This window comes from Ovis aries, chromosome 13 (genome assembly GCF_016772045.2).
Source record: "Ovis aries strain OAR_USU_Benz2616 breed Rambouillet chromosome 13, ARS-UI_Ramb_v3.0, whole genome shotgun sequence".
Taxonomy (NCBI): domain Eukaryota; kingdom Metazoa; phylum Chordata; class Mammalia; order Artiodactyla; family Bovidae; genus Ovis; species Ovis aries.
The window spans coordinates 43,423,496-43,441,489 of NC_056066.1; positions in this window are offsets into that span (position 1 = coordinate 43,423,496).

Here is a 17,994-nt window from a genome sequence, read left to right on the forward strand (position 1 = left end):
AAATGAAAATGGAGAGATCACAACAGACAACACAGAAATACAAAGGATCATAAGAGACTACTATCAGCAGTTGTATGCCAATAAAATGGACAACGTGGAAGAAATGGAAAAATTCTTATAGAAGTACAATTTTCCAAAACTGAACCAGGAAGAAATAGAAAATCTTAACAGACCATCACAAGCATGGAAATTGAAACTGTAATCAGAAATCTTCCAGCAAACAAAAGCCCAGGTCCAGACGGCTTCACAGCTGAATTCTACCAAAAATTTAGAGAAGAGCTAACACCTATCCTACTCAAACTCTTCCAGAAATTGCAGAGGAAGGTAAACTTCCAAACTCATTCTATGAGGCCACCATCACCCTAATACCAAAACCTGACAAAGATGTCACAAAAAAAGAAAATTACAGGCCAATATCACTGATGAACATAGATGCAAAAATCCTCAACAAAATTCTAGCAATCAGAATCCAACAACACATTAAAAAGATCATACACCATGACCAAGTGGGCTTTATCCCAGAGATGCAAGGATTCTTCAATATCCGCAAATCAATCAATGTAATTCACCACATTAACAAGTTGAAAAATAAAAACCATATGATTATCTCAATAGATGCAGAGAAGGCCTTTGACAAAATTCAACATCCATTTATGATAAAAACTCTCCAGAAAGCAGGAATAGAAAGAACATACCTCAACATAATAAAAGCTATCTATGACAAACCCACAGCAAACATTATCCTCAATGGTGAAAAATTGAAAGCATTTCCCCTAAAGTCAGGAACAAGACAAGGGTGCCCACTTTCACCGCTACTATTCAACATAGTTCTGGAAGTTTTGGCCACAGCAATCAGAGCAGAAAAAGAAATAAAAGGAATCCAAATTGGAAAAGAAGAAGTAAAACTCTCATTATTTGCAGATGACATGATCCTCTACATGGAAAACCCTAAAGACTCCACCAGAAAATTACTAGAGCTCATCAATGAATATAGTAAAGTTGGAGGATATAAAATCAACACACAGAAATCCCTTGCATTCCTATACACTAATAATGAGAAAGTAGAAAAAGAAATTAAGGAAACAATTCCATTCACCATTGCAACAAAAAGAATAAAATACTTAGGAATATATCTACCTAAGGAAACTAAAGACCTATATATAGAAAACTATAAAACACTGATGAAAGAAATCAAAGAGGACACTAATAGATGGAGAAATATACCATGTTCATGGATCAGAAGAATCAATATAGTGAAAATGAGTATACTACCTAAAGCAATTTACAAATTCAATGCAATCCCTATCAAGCTACCAGCCACATTTTTCACAGAACTAGAACAAATAATTTCAGATTTGTATGGAAATACAAAAAACCTTGAATAGCCAAAGCAATCTTGAGAAAGAAGAATGGAACTGGAGGAATCAACTTGCCTGACTTCAGGCTCTACTACAAAGCCACAGTCATCAAGACAGTATGGTACTGGCGCAAAGACAGACATATAGATCAATGGAACAAAATAGAAAGCCCAGAGATAAATCCACACACCTATGGACACCTTATCTTCGACAAAGGAGGCAAGAATATACAATGGAGTAAAGACAATCTCTTTAACAAGTGGTGCTGGGAAAACTGGTCAACCACTTGTAAAAGAATGAAACTAGATCACTTTCTAACACTGCACACAAAAATAAACTCAAAATGGATTAAAGATCTAAATGTAAGTCCAAAAACTATAAAACTCCTAGAGGAGAACATAGGCAAAACACTCTCCGACATAAATCACAGCAGGATCCTCTATGATCCACCTCCCAGAACTCTGGAAATAAAAGCAAAAATAAACAAATGGGATCTAATTAAAATTAAAACTCCTCACAACAAAGGAAAATATAAGCAAGGTGAAAAGACAGCCTTCTGAATGGGAGAAAATAATAGCAAATGAAGCAACTGACAAACAACTAATCTCAAAAATATATAAGCAACTTATGCAGCTCAATTCCAGAAAAATAAACGACCCAATCAAAAAATGGGCCAAAGAACTAAATAGACATTTCTCCAAAGAAGACATATGGATGGCTAACAAACACATGAAAAGATGCTCAACATCACTCATTATTAGAGAAATGCAAATCAAAACCACAATGAAGTACCACTTCACACCAGTCAGAATGGCTGCGATCCAAAAATCTGCAAGCAATAAATGCTGGAGAGGGTGTGGAGAAAAGGGAACCCTCCTACACTGTTGGTGGGAATGCAAACTAGTACAGCCCCTATGGAGAACAGTGTGGAGATTCCTTAAAAAATTGCAAATAGGACTGCCTTATGACCCAGCAATCCCACTGCTGGGCATACACACCGAGGAAACCAGAATTGAAAGAGACACATGTACCCCAATGTTCATCGCAGCACTGTTTATAATAGCCAGGACATGGAAACAACCTAGATGTCCATCAGCAGATGAATGGATAAGAAAGCAGTGGTACATATACACAATGGAGTATTACTCAGCCGTTAAAAAGAATTCATTTGAATCAGTTCTGATGAGATGGATGAAACTGGAGCCAATTATACAGAGTGAAGTAAGCCAGAAAGAAAAGCACCAATACAGTATACTAACACATATATATGGAATTTAGGAAGATGGCAATGACGACCCTGTATGCATGACAGGAAAAAAGACACAGATATGTATAACGGACTTTTGGACTCAGAGGGAGAGGGAGAGGGTGGGATGATTTGGGAGAATGGCATTCTAACATGCATACTATCATGTAAGAATTGAATCGCCAGTCTATGTCTGACGCAGGGTGCAGCATGCTTGGGGCTGGTGCATGGGGATGACCCAGAGAGTTGTTGTGGGGAGGGAGGTGGGAGGGGGGTTCGTGTTTGGGAACACATGTAAGAATTAAAGATTTTAAAATTTAAAAAATAAAAAACTAACAACCAAAAACAAAAACAAAACAAAAAAAAGAATTGGATTTCCATGGGATAAAAGTTATAAAATGTTTCTTGTAGCCACAGGGTGGAGGTGTAATCTTCAATGTGTTCAAGCATGGATCCTTGAAGGCTCGAGACCCAGATATCTGCTAGAAGTTGCTCCAGGAATAATTGAAGCTGTGAAACCGACAGGCTCATCCATCGCCAGTTGAGGCTGGTGGAAGCCATGAGAACTTTAGAGTTGTAGGGCCTGTGTGAGAAACTTGATAAGTATTAGTCTGGCAAGCATTTTCATCATTGGGCCGCATAACCATTTTTAACCTGGTGGTGTGTACCCAAGGGGTGATTTATTTCAATTTTGTAGTGGTAGGGGTCAGCAGAATTACCGTGCAGGGTCCTTGCCATTTTGGGGTTAGATCTGAGTAGGACTGAACTGTCATATAGACCTTGTCTCCTGTTTGAAGGGATGGGTATGGAAGATTGGGTTGCTGTCGAGGGAGTAAGTTATCCATATGTTGCCAAAGGGCATCTCCTATCTGGGCAAGTAAAGGAGAAGGAAGGTGGGAAGGCAGTTTGGGCTGTTCTGGGAATGGGGAAGACCCAAAGGTATTATGGACCTCCCATACATGGCCTTGAATGGACTGATATTTAAGCTTTTTTTTTTTTTTTGGTAAGGCCCAGATCTTTAGAGGACTAAAGTGAGGAGTTTAGTCTAGTCTTGATGGAGATGAATCATTAATTTGGTCTGAGGTTTTTTTTTAGGACTCGGTTGCCTCTCTCAACCTTACCAGAAGACCAGGGATGATAAGGAATGTGAAACCTCCAAGGAACTTGAAGAGCTTGTGGAATATTTTGGGTGATTTGAGATGTGAACTTGGGCCTGTTGTCAGACCAGAGGGAGGAAGGCACTCCAGGCCTGGGGAGGATTTCAATAAGAATAAGCTGAGCCACAGTAGGAGCTTGTTTGTCGGTAGATAGGAAAGCTTCAGTCTATCAAGAAAATGTATGTATGAAGACTAGGAGAAATTTAACCCTTTTTACAGGTGGCATATGGGTGAAATCTACCTGCCAGTCTTATGCGGGAAGATGTCCACAATTTGGTGGGTGGGGAAAGGAGGGGGGCGAATGTTAGAATTAGGATTTGTCTGCTGACAAATGGTACAAGTTTGAGTCAGATTAATTAAATAAGCCACATCGTCCTTAGTTAATTCAATAAAGTTCTGAAGGAAAGTCTTAAGTACTTTTGTAGAGGGGTGGAAAAGGGAATGCAAATATCAAAGTAATGGGCGGACATTAGGCTCATCTATTTGGGCCATAGTAAAGACAGGACTAACAGAGGCAGCCTGCTAACAGAGCTGCTTTGTTTGGGATCTGCTATATTGTTATAAAAGGAGATAGGACTATGTCACTGATGTCCCGGGCAATATATTACAGCAGCTTGATTTGGGAGCTGAGCCGCATGGAGGAGTTCAGAAATAAAAGAAGCATTGAGAATAGTTGTGCCCTTCTGAGTGACGAATCCCCTCTCCCTCCAGATTATAATGTTAAAATGTAATGTGTTATATTTGGAGTCAGTGTAAATGTTTATGTTTTGGTCTTTGGCTAGGGTCAAATCTTGTGTAAAGGCTATCAGTTCAGCCTGTTGTGAGGATGTGTGAGCTGGGAGTGCGGCTGACTTGATGAGGCAAGGAGGGATAACTTTGTCGGGCTGTCCCTGGACTATAGCATGAAGTGGAGTGAGTGAAGTCGCTCAGTTGTGTCCGACTCTTTGCAACCCCATGGATTGTAGCCTACCAGGTTCCTCCATCCATGGGATTTTCCAGGCAAGAATACTGGAGTGGGTTGCCATTGCCTTCTCCTCTCCCGCATTGTAGGCAGACGCTTTACCGTCTGAGCCACCAGGGAAGCTCGGGCTATAGTGGATCCAGCCCCAAATAGGGCTTGTTTCTGGGCACTGTTTCTAGGATGGGACTGTGGGGTCAGGAAGGGGCTGATCAGTTATATATTCAAATGGATAAGTGTCATATCTAAGGTCTGAACACGGTCATGAGATAGGTGTTCTGCTTCTGGATCTGGTGTAGGGATTAAGCTAGCAGGATTAAGAGGTTTAAAAGGCATAAAAGAAAGGAATGGGTTGAGGAGGTATGCCTGGAGGCTTTGTAGTCAAGCAGGGGGCAGAGAAAGGAAAGCCCAATGAGAGAATAAATCTTTGAAGGAATGAGGAGAGTATATATTTAGAGGAGCATTTCAGGTTAGCTTTTGGGCCTCAGGTATTAAGAGGGTGGTTGCAGCTAAGACCTGGAGACAAGGTGGCCATCTGAGCATGACGAGATCGAGTTGTTTAAATAAGTAAGCTAGAGGCCCCCATGTGTCTCCCCCTTTTATGCACAGAATCCCTAAGGCATGTCCTTGCAGAGAATACAAAAAGTAAAAAAGGCTTGGTGTAATTGGGTAAGTAAAGAGAAGGGGCCTGTCGTAAATGTTTGATAAGAGTCTGAATTAGGGTGTGGAGAGAGGTGGGGGTCAATAGGGTTCATCTAAGTTTTCTCAAGTAGCTTGGTAGAGAGATTTTGTGTGGAGGGCAAATATTGGGACACATATTTGGAAGAAGTTTAAGAGACCTAATAGAGGAAGAAGTTCTCTTGGTTTGGGCCTGGAGGTCTGTGTCAAGGCTTGAAGTGTCTGAGCTGGGATTATTTTGGGTGTGGGTGTGAGAAGTAACCTCATGTAATTGACAATGTTGGAAGCAATTTGTGCTTTGGAGAGTGAGGCTCTGTAGCCCCAGTTGCCTAGGGCATTTAATACCTTTGCAATGTGGACTAGGCAGCTATGGTGAGAGGAACTACATAACAAAAAATCGTCTCCATATTGGAGTAAGGTAGTAGAGCCTAGGTCTAAAGTTTGTCAGTCCCTTTGAAGGGCTTACCCTTGTGGTAAAATAGTCCAAGTTAATTGTTCAGATTGATTTGTGTCTGGATCCACCCAGGTGAAGGCAAATAGGGGCTGTGAGGAATGATGTAGAGGTATAGTAAAGAAAGCATCTTTGAGGTCTAATACCAGGAAATAGAGTTGTCAGGGGGAATATGTGAGAGAAGGGTGTAGGTGTTAGTGACCACGAAGTATATGAGTATAATGGCCTCTGATCTTGCGAAGATCTTGAACTAGATATCAGGAGTGGGGTCCCTTTTTGACTGCCAGTATAGGAGTATTATGAGGAGGATAGATAGGCCGCAAAAGGCCAGCTTTAAGCAGTCGGGAGATTATTGGTTTAAGTCTTCGTCGGGATTCTGCAGTCAGGGTATGTTGAGTTTGGGTGATTTCTTGAGAGGGATTTTTAAGAAAGACCTGTATGGGAGAATGGTGTCGGGCTACCGACAGGGCTTCAGTGTCCCAGACCTGAGGATCTATCAGGGGAAGGTCAGGGGGCAGGTTTTGGGAGTGAGGGCTGGCCAGGGGTTTGGGTGCCATTTGGATGCAAAGAATTGATATGGGATCTAAGAATGGGAGGTTTATAACAGTTTGTAGCTTAGCCAGAAGATCACATCCCATCAATGCCATTGGGCAATGAGGAACTACTATATAAGAATATGTTAGTGTTGTTTTGTCAAAGGAACAAAGGAGAGGAGGGGTTATTTTGGGATAAAAAGGGATGCCTGAGACCCCCTTCGATGGCCACTTCTGAAGGTTGGAGAGGGCCCTTAAAGGAGGTTAAAAGTGAAAAGGCCACTCCAGTGTCTATTAGGAATGAGACTTTGTGTCCAGCCACTGTGCCAATTACCAGAAGCTCTGAGTCCATCTGTATGGGGTGGACTTGGGGTCTGGAGCTTGGGCTCCATCACTGGAATAACTCAGGCACAATTGGATCATCTTTCACTTCATCCGAGGAACCATGGTCTGGGTTGCCGGGGCTTGCCTGAGTCTCTCTCCTGGCCCATTGTTGTTGGGCCTGGGATGGACCCCGAGATTTGGTGGGTAGTGTCTGAAAACAATCTATTTTCCAGTGGCCCCATTGTTTATAGGTGGGGCAGGGTTTGGTGGGTGGCTGGGGATTTTGGCAAGACCTAGCCCAGTGTCTGGTTTGGTTATATCTAAAGTAGGGGCCTGGAGGGTTAGGTCCCATATGGGTGGGCCGAGGTTGATGGGCCAAAGGGGTTGAATTTTTTTCTTGGATAGCTGCAACAAATAAAGCATATTTGGCCTTTCTTTCCTTTTCTTTTTCTTTTTTCGCTTCTTCCTCCCTATTGTTGAAAACTTTAAAGGTTATTTCTAGGAGATCTCACTGAGGGATTTCAGGGCTCTTCTCTAACTGGCCTAGTTTCAGTGACTATTGGGGGCTGACTGGCTTATGAACTGGACGTGTAGGTACAGAAGTCCAGTGGGGGTGGAAATATCTAGATTAGTGTATTTTTGGACTGCCTCAGTAAGCCATGAAAGAAAAACGGCAGGATTTTGATCTTTTTCTTGAGTTACTTCCCTAATCTTATCGTAGTTAACATGAATGTGAGAGCTTTTTAGCATTCCTTCTAGTAAACAGGTGATCATATGATGCAGGTACTGGATGCCGGCATCACCTGCTTGATGTGTCCACCCTGGCTCAGTTAAGGGGACTGCATCATCAGCCACCAGATTAGTCCTGTCTTGGTTATGGAGCTCATCAGCATGAGTCTGGGCTGCCTGCCATATCCATTTGTTTTCATCAGGGGTTAAAGTGGCATTTAGGATGTAATAAAGATCTTCTAGGTTAAATGATATGCTTGTGTAAGTTGGAGGAATTCTTTTTTGTATCTGGTAGGATTTTCTGAAAAGGATCCCAATTTTTCCTCAATTTGGTTCATATCAGAAATTGAGAAAGGCACATGAACCCGTGTAGGGCCCTCTGGTCCCGCTACCACTCTGAGAGGAAACATGCGGTTGCTTCAGGTCCTGGCCAATGGAGGGGGGATGGAAATCTCTTTTGGGGTTTCAGACTGTTTTGGAGGAGGAAGGGCTAGAGGATGGGGTCTCGTCTCTGGAAGCTTTCTCTCTGGGCAGTAGGGAGGAGGCTCATCTGCCAAGTCAAAATTGGGAGCTGGTGGTTTACAGGGCCTTTGGGGGGCTTTAGATTTGGATTCTTTTGTAATGGAGGGGGAGAGAGAGCAGAGGAGGATTTGATAGGTAGAACAGTCCTTGCAGAGAGAAGGACTGCTTCTAAGGTCCCAGAAGGCTTGAATATATGGGACCCCTGACCATTTGCCATTCCATTTGAGGAAGTTAGTGAGATCTCATAAAATATTGAAATCGAAAGTCCTGAACTCAGGCAAGTGGTTTTGGTTATCCAGTTTGTACTGAGACCGAGTTTGAGGGCAAAGTGGCTCAAGTTTATGAACCTTGAGATCGGTCAAGAATAGAGGTTTGAGGTTTCATTTTATGCAGGCCAAGGGAGAGTGGGACGGATTGGCTTGACCCCATAGCAAATGGCTAGCAACTGTCTGGTGGAGAGAAAAGGGTCATCACCTAATCTTTTAACTAGGCAAAGAAAGAGAGGCTCTGAAGGAGGGAGAGGCATCCTCCATGTACCTCCCCAGAGGGCCTTTTGGCCAGAGGGTTCTTTGGGAACCCAGAAAAGAGGATAGTCTATGGCGCCCTGGAGTACCATCAGAGTTTACTTGGGCTACTGGGTCAGGCGAGAATTCATGGTGGATGGAGCGAGGTCGAATGGCAAAAGGCCTCTGTCCTGGCATTGGTCGGTTTTTTGGAAAAGAAAGTGTAGAGAAAAGAGGGAGAGAGAGAGAGGGAGAGACCAGTATTCCTCGGGTTACGTGGAAAACCAATAAAGCCCTCACATAGGACTCGTACCACTCACGAAGGCACAGGGCGTCCTCTCGAGGAGATCTTGAAAGTCCGGATGGGAAAGTGAGCTCGGCAGGCTTCCACACTCCAAAGAGCTGGCTGTGGAGAATGAGAAGGACACAACCTCCGTGGTTTCAGCACCAAAAAATGTAGGGTAAGGGAGTTAGAGAAGGTGAGGTTCAGAAAAAGAACCAGACTGGCACTTTACAGAAACAGATCACCTCTAATGAGGCAAGAAGGGGCAGCAGTCAGATTAGTGAGCTGCTGCACTAACCCAAGAAGAGACTAAGTATATATAGGCATATATGTGGAAATCTACTGTCTTAAGGGGGTCTGTTCTTTTCCAAGGTTGTTTGGAGTACTTATCTCTTAAATGTCTGGGCAAGGAATTCTGGAGATCAGCCAGAGGATGGACGGGCTGGGAGCTGGTCACAATCAACCTTAAAGTCCATTTTTTTTTTCCTTTGGGTGAGAGAGTTCTTTGTTTTGCATAGAATGGTGAGGAGGACCTGGACGGGAGTTTTAACTCCAGGTGATATTGAGCTGTGTAACTTTCCTTCACAGCTGAGTGCTGGATGAGAAACACTGCACCTGGGTTTTGCCTCATACTCTTGTTACTGCTTGGAAACTTATCTTGAGTAGAAAATATATTATGATTTGTAGGAATAAGCTGCACTCTTATAGGGCAAGGTCTAAGTTCTTGGTCCTTGTTACTGTATTTTAATGGGAATATAACTTCAGTGCTTGGACTTAAGAGGGGCTAGTGGACAAGTCTCTATACTGGAAGCCAGAAAGTTTTCTGTTCATTGTGACTCTAGAGTGTACAGTTGTATGATCAGGGACTGGTCCTTAATTTTTGAGTCCCACTTTTATCCTCTGGAAATACAAAAAGAAATATTCTTGGACACTTTACCAAAGAAGATACTCAGCTGGAAAATATGCATATGAAAAGTATGTGTCATTTGGACTTGCAAACTAAAAAAAAAAAAAAAAAAAAAACCCTATTAGGTTCTCCTACGTACTTCTCAGAATGGCTAGACTCAAAGCAGTGACAACATTGAATGTTGTGATAGAATCTCCCTTTATGAGTCCTGGGAATGTAAAATGGTACTGTTCCTTTTGGTCAATAGTTTGGGGTTTCTTACAAAACTAAACATACTCTTAGTAAGAGATCCAGCGATTGTGCTTTTGGATATTTGCACAAATAAGCTGAAAACTTATGTCCACACAAAATCTTGCACATGAATGGTTATGCTAGTCTTACTAATTGCTGTTTAGTCATTAAGTTGTGTCCAACTCTTTGCGACTCCTTGACTGTAGCCCACCAGGCTCCTCTGTCCACAGGATTTCCCAGGCAAGAATACTGGGTGGATTGCCACTTCCTTCTCTAGGGAATCTTCCTGACCCAGGGATTGAACATGAGTCCTGCTTGGTGGGTGAATTCTTTACCACTGAGCCACCCAAGTTATAAATATAGAGATTCATTGGATACAGAGACATAATTTTATCCATCAGTAAAATCTTATTCAGTGATAAGAAATAAACTATCAGGATATGAAAAGCCATGGAGGAAAATTAAATGCATATTGCTATGTGAAAAAAGCAACCTTAAAAAGCTACATGCTATATGTATGATTCCAACTGTATAACATTCTGGAAAAAGCAAAATATAAAGAGAGTAAAAAGATCAATGTTGCCAGGAATTTAGAAGAGGAAAGAAAGGGAAAGATGGCTACTGGAGCACACAATGTTCAGGGTGGTGAAACTATTCTCTATTACGTATACAGTAATGGTGGATTCTTATGTCAATATGCATTTTTTAGAATGCATAAAGCTGCTGTACAACTAAAAGTTCGAATTGTTTTGCACTCTATGGCCCTTGCTTAATAGTAAAGTATCAATATTAGCTTATCAGTTTTAACAAAAGTTGCACAGCAACGCAAAATGCTAATAACAGGGCAAAGTGTGGTGGGGGATGGGGAGGAGAGGAGGGATTTCCCTGTCCAACAACTACTCTAAAAATAGTCTAGTGTTAAGATAAACAATGTAGGGTCCAATCTTTATTCCTTTGAACAGTTTGAAAGTGTTAGTTGCTCAGGGGTCTGACTCTTTGCTACCCCACAAACTGTAACCCTTCTGGCTCCTCTGTCCATGGGATTGTCCAGGCAAGAATACTGGAGTGGGTTGCCATCCCCTTCACCAGGGAATCTTCTGACCCAGGGATCAAACCCAAGTCTCCTGCACTGCAGACAGATTTTTTTTACTCTTTGAGCCACCAGTTTAGGAATCCCTAAACAGAGAGCAGAGCGCAATTTTGATCCCTCAGCTTCTGTGTTATGGGCCCAGCACACCTCTGCTATACCGCTCTGCTGAATCCTCTAACAGTTTATTTCTTTTAACTTTTTAAAGAACTTTTTTGAGGATCTGCTAAGAGTCAGATTTTGTGATTATTTAATGACACCACTGTTAAAGGATTCAACACTCAAATTGTCAGTGTTTCTAATAGTTTTTAGGTCTATGAAGGTGAGCTAGAATGACAGATAGGCTATTTTGTGGTCATCACCTATGTCTTAGCAAAGCAGGTTAGCAGACTTCCAGGTGATCCACATGAAATTGTGTGGAATAGTTTTGGATAGACTAGCTATCAAAGGGCTATTTCCCTCCTAAGGAGAGTGGAATTTGACTTCAAAGGACCTTCCATGTCTGTGAACTGACTTGCCTATCTCTACAAATATGTGGCAGTTTTCCTCATCTAGAAGAGAAGGGATAGGCTGGAGAAGGGATAGGCTACCCACTCCAGTATTCTTGGGCTTCCCTTGTGGCTCAGCTGGTAAAGAATCCACCTGTAGTGTGGGAGACCTGGGTTTGATCCCTGGCTTGGGAAGATCGCCTGGTGAAAGGAAAGGCTACCCACTCCAGAATTCTGGCCTGGAGAATTTCATGGACTATACAGTCCATGGGGTCACAAAGAGTTGGACATGATTGAGCAACATTCATTTTCCCCATCTGGTCATTTTCTGCCTGCATAGAAGTTGGCGGTGCCAGATTCTTTCATAACTCACACAGCAAAGTAACTACTTCAATCCATGCTGACCTATAGTACCACAAAGATAAAGAACAGATATTCACTGAACTATAGCAAGGTTCAGAGATAAAATCTAAGGTGGTACAGCCTCTGAATGTCACCCATGCCTGAGGCAGACTGAAAGAAGAGCCTCGTAGTTGTAGAACTCAGCCAACTCGGGCTAAAATTCCTAAAATTCCTAGTTTGATAATAATTTCTATGTTTTATTCTTTGGAATCAAAGTCACCAAAAATGGTCTTTGCCAACAAGGACCCATGGAAATTACAGTGCCAAACACTATGGATTTGAAAAACCATGGGATTCATTCAGAAATTCAGCTAAGATTCTCCCAGCAAAATACTAAAAGGTCATAGTAATAGTGGCCTGTTTGGAATTGATGTTATGAAACTTGACATTCAGACTGAATAATCCTGAAGCTTAACCTAAGATCTGAAACCACAAGAGTTACCATCAAACCCCATGACAAGCAGTCACAGGGTTGTTTCTCAAATTAAAAATAATGGATGCAAATGAGGAAATCTAATACTTCTCCTTTTATAATAAAGTGTTTTTAATTATTTATTTGGCTGCACCCTATGGCAGCATGTGAGACCTTAGTTTCCAGACCAGGGATCAAACCTGCACCTCCTACATTGGAGTCTTAACCAGTGGACTCCCAGGGAAGTCTCTATAATAAAGTGTTTTTTTCAAAAACCTATTTTGATATAAATCTTTAACTTCCTGATTATGTCTGTCATTATCTACTCGAAGTTTTGCCTTTTGTTTCTAGTAGAGGAGGTTCTTTTGACATTTTATGTAATGCAGGAAAAGTTACTGAAACTTGATGAACTTCCTCAACTTTTGTTTGTCTGAGAAAACTCCCTATTTTGCCTTTGTAGCCAAATGATAATTTTGCAGGATAGGGTATTCTTGGCGGACAGGTTTTATCTTTCAGTATCTTGAAAATGATACTTTCATCCTTCTCCCCTCCTTCATGCCTATTAAGTTTCTGTTGAGAAATCTGCTGATAGTCTAATGGAGATTCCTTGGAAGGTGTCATCTGTTGTTCCCTGGCAGCCTTTAAAATTCTTTCTTTGACATTGACTTTTGAAAGTGTTTTCAAAATGTGTTTTGGAGAAAGTCTTTTTGCAAATATAATGTGGGTCAAGTCACTGATTCTTCCATTTATTTTCCCAGAGTCTTGGTGAATCCAGTAGCCTTATACCCCCACCTACCACACACAGTACATTGTTGAAAATGCAAAGGAAAGAGAGAAAAAACAATCTGTGAAGGCTTTTCAGAGGACTTGCTCCCCTCAGTAGTCAGGGGTGAAAAGTTAACCAACATTTTTCTCATTCTTTATTTGCTTTATTCATAGCATGATATCTGTAGGTTTTTTTCCCTTTTCTGTCTTAAGTTTTGTCTGCACTGTGTCTTATTTGCTGCTAGGGCTTTTATCTAGTTGCACCAAGTGGGGGCTACTCTCTAGTTGTGGTGCCTGGACTTCTCATTATGGCGACTTCTCTTGCTGCAGAGCATGGGCTTTAGGACACACCGTCTTTAGTAGTTGTGGCTCCCTGGCACTAAAGCACAAGTTCAGTAGTTGCGGTCCTCAGGCTTTGTTCCTTTAATGACATGTGGAATCTTCCCAGATCAGGGATTGAATTCATGTCTCCTGCATTGACAGGCAGATTCTTTACCACTGAGCCACCAGGGAAGCCCAGTATCCATAGTTTTAACTCTGCAAAGGATAGCCTGATTGTATCCATATTAGAATAGTCAGTACTCTCCAATGAAATATAGTGTCTGGATAAGTTCTCCTTTTCCAGATCAGACTCAGACCTGTTCCTAAAAGACAGGTTCATGGCAGTTCTCACAGTCTGAGAAGGGCTGGTGTTTGCCATGTGAAACATCATAGATGTTTTTATTTACTCTCTCTAATATTTAAAACTGTGCTTGACTATTTCCTCTTTGATTGTAATACCTAGTTTGCTGTATGACTTTAATTGTACTTAGAATAGAGTCTTAAAAACAGTCTACTGCCAATCAGCACTGACATGTAAGTTTACACACAAAAGTCAAGGGCAACTGGGCCCATAAATGCCCTCCCAGGGCCCACTGGACAACTGTCTTAGCTTTTACTTCCCCAAAAGTTAAAAGATTTGGTTCTACATTACCAAACTTTTTCATATTCAAGTTTGAATATATTCTAGATATTCACTTAGAGGTAAATACCAAAATCTTTACATGGAGAAAGCAATATTCTCTCATGTCATGGATTCTCCCTTTCTCAGTGTGAAACTATCTCCAATAATTCACCTGTGGACTATAGTGTGCGTAACTTTCAATCTTTAAAAAAAAAATTTTATTGGGGTATCTTCTCTTCAGTCACTCAGTCATGTCTGACTCTTTTTGACCCCACAAACTCTAGCTCACAAGGCACCTCTATTCATGGAATTGGGGTATAGTTGATTTAAAATGTGCTAGTTTCAGGTGATCTAGTGGTCTCTTCAAGAAAATTAGAGATACCAAGGGAACATTTCATGCAAAGATGAGCTCAATAAAGGACAGAAATGGTATAGACCTCACAGAAACAGGAGATATTAAGAAGAAGTGGCAAGAATACACAGAAGAACTATACAAAAAAGATCTTCATGACCCAGATAACCATGATGGTGTGATCACTCACCTAGAGCCAGACATCCTGTCATGTGAAGTCAAGTGGGCCTTAGGAAGTATCATTAAGAACAAAGCTAGCGGAGGTGATGGAATTCCAGTGGAGCTATTTCAAATCCTAAAAGATGATGCTGTGAAAGTGCTGCACTCAATATGCCAGCAAATTTGGAAAACTCAAACAGCAAAGTGGCCACAGGACTGGAAAAGGTCTGTTTTCGTTCCAACCCCAAAGAAAGGCAATGCCAAAGAATGTTCACACTACCGTACAATTGCACTCATCTCACATGCTAGCAAAGTAATGCTCAAAATTCTCCAGGCCAGGCTTTAGCAGTACATGAATCATAAAATTCCAGATATTCAAGCTGGATTTAGAAAAGGCAGAGGAACCAGAGATCAAATTGCCAACATCCGTTGGATCATTGAAAAAGCAAGAGAGTTCCAGAAAAACATCTACTTCTGCTTTATTGACTATGCCAAAACCTTTGACTGTGTGGATCACAACGAACTGTGGAAAATTCTGAAGGAGAAGGGAATACCAGACCACCTGACCTGCCTCCTGAGAAATCTGTAGGCAGATCAAGAAGCAAAGTTATAACTGGACATGGAACAGACTGGCTCCAAATCGGGAAAGGAGTATGTCAAGTCTGTATATTGTCACCCTGCTTATTTAACTTATATGCAGAGTACATCATGAGAAATGCTGGAATGGATGAAGCACATGCTGGAATCAAGATTTCTGGGGCACATATAAACAATCTCAGATAAGCAGATGATATCACCCTTATGGCAGAAAGAGAAAAAAAACTAAAGAGGCCCTTGATGAAAGTGAAAGAGGAGAGTGAAAGAGTTGGCTTAAAGCTCAACATTCAGAAAATGAAGATCATGGCATCTAGTCCCACCACTTCATGGCAAATAGATGGGGAAACAGTGGAAACAGTGACAGACTTTATTTTGGGGGGGCTCCAAAGTCACTGCAGATGGTGATGCAGCCATGAAATTAAAAGACACTTGCTCCCTAGAAGAAAAGTTATGACCAAGGGCTTCCCTGGTGGTGCAGAGGTTAAAGCGTCTGCCTGCAATGTGGGAGACCTGGGTTCGATCCCTGGGTCGGGAAGATCCTCTGGAGAAGGAAATGGCAACCCACTCCAGTATTCTTGCCTGGAGAATCCCATGGACGGAGGAGCTTGGTGGGCTACAGTCCAGGGGTCGCAAAGAGTCAGACAAGACTGAGAGAGTTCACTTCACTTTAGACAGCATATTAAAAGGCAAAGACATTATTTTGTCAACAAAGGTCTGTCTAGTCAAGGTTATTGTTTTTCCAGTAGTCATGTATGGATGTGAGAGTTGGACCATAAAGAAAGCTGAGCACCGAAGAATTGATGCCTTTGAACTGTGGTGTTGGAGAAGACTCTTGAGAGTCCCTTGGACTGCAACAAGATCCAACCAGTCCATCCTAAAGGAAATCCGTCCTGAATATTCATTGTAAGGAATGATGCTAAAGCTGAAACTCCAATCCTTTGACCACCTGATGCGAAGAACTGACTCATTTGAAAAGACCCTGATGCTGGGAAAGATTGAAGGCGGGAGAAGAAGGGGAAAACAGAGGATGAGATCTTTGGACGGCATTACTGACTCAATGGACATGAGTTTGAGTAAATCTGGGAGTTGGTGATGCACAGGGAAGCCTGCGTACGGTAGTCCATGGGTTCACAAAGAGTCGGACATGACTGAGTGACTGAACTGAACTGAACTTGAACAACACAGGTTTGAAACATGTGGGGCCAAGTGGCATTTTTTTCCAGTAAATATGCACCACACTGGTAAACCCAGCTTGGTTGGAGATGCAGAGACAGAACTGAAAAGGAGACTCTAAAGTTAAATGTGGATTTTCAACTGTGCTTGGGGTAGCACCCCAATGCCTGCATTGTTGGAGGGTCAACTGTATATATATGGAGTATTTATCTCCTATCTGATCAATGACAAAAGTCTCTAGTATATTCCAGTAAACTTCTTTTTTTGCTGTAATTTCTTGTGTTTGTGGATATATTTGCATCCTCCAAGACATTTTTACCTTAGTCAAGTTTGAACTAACATCCTTGTATTATCTAATTTTAATGAGATGACATTAGAAACACAAGCTGGAATCAAGATTGCCGGGAGAAATATCAATAACCTCAGATATGCAGATGACACCACCCTTATGGCAGAAAGTGAGGAGGAACTAAAAGCCTCTTGATGAAAGTGAAAGAGGAGAGTGAAAAAGTTGGCTTAAAGCTCAAAATTCAGAAAACGAAGATCATGGCATCTGGTCCCATCACTTCATGGGAAATATATGGGGAAACAGTAGAAACAGTGTCAGACTTCATTTTTTGGGGCTCCAAAATCACCGCAGATGGTCACTACAGCCATGAAGTTAAAAGACGCTTACTCCTTGGAAGAAAAGTTATGACCAGCCTAAAGAGTATATTCAAAAGCAGAGACATTACTTTGCCGACTAAGGTCCATCTAGTCAAGGCTATGGTTTTTCCTGTGGTCATGTATGGATGTGAGAGTTGGACTGTGAAGAATGCTGAGCGCCGAAGAATTGATGTGTTTGAACTGTGGTGTTGGAGAAGACTCTTGAGAGTCCCTTGGACTGCAAGGAGATCCAACCAGTTCATTCTGAAGGAGATCAGCCCTGGGATTTCTTTGGAAGGAATGATGCTAAAGCTGAAACTCCAGCACTTTGGACACCTCATGCGAAGAGTTGACTCATTGGAAAAGACTCTGATGCTGGGAGAGATTGGGGGCAGGAGGAGAAGGGGACAACCCAGGATGAGATGGCTGGATGGCATCACAGACTCGATGGACGTGAGTCTGAGTGAACTCCCGGAGATGGTGATGGACAGGGAGGCCTGGTGTGCTGCGATTCATGGGGTCTCAAAGAGTCGGACACAACTGAGCAACTGAACTGAACTGAACCAGATCTTAAAGTTAAACAATACTTTGAAAGATCAGCCAACAGGGGTTTTAGCATGCAAATTGTTTCTTATTCCTGCAGGAAATGGAGTGGGCTGACCTCAGTGGTGCTGACCAGACAATTTCAACCTGGCTAATCAAAATTACAATTTTGATGAAGCCATTTATCCAAAGAAGACTAACAAATGGCCAATAGGTATAAAAACATGGTCTACATCACTATTCATCAGGAAAATCCAAATCAAACTATAAGATACTGTCATACTTGTCAGAATGGCTATTATTTTAAAAGGCTGATAGACACAATAAGTGTTGGAGAGAATGTAGAGAAATCAGAAGACTTGTACACTGTTAGTAGGAATGCAAATAATGCAGCTACTATGAAAAATAGTATGAATGCTCCTCAAAAAATTGAATATAGATCTGCCATATTCAGCAATCCTTGTTCAGTTACTAAGTTGTGTCCAACTCTTTGCAACAACATGGACTGCAGCATGCCAGGCTTCCCTGTCCTTCGCTATCTCTTGGGG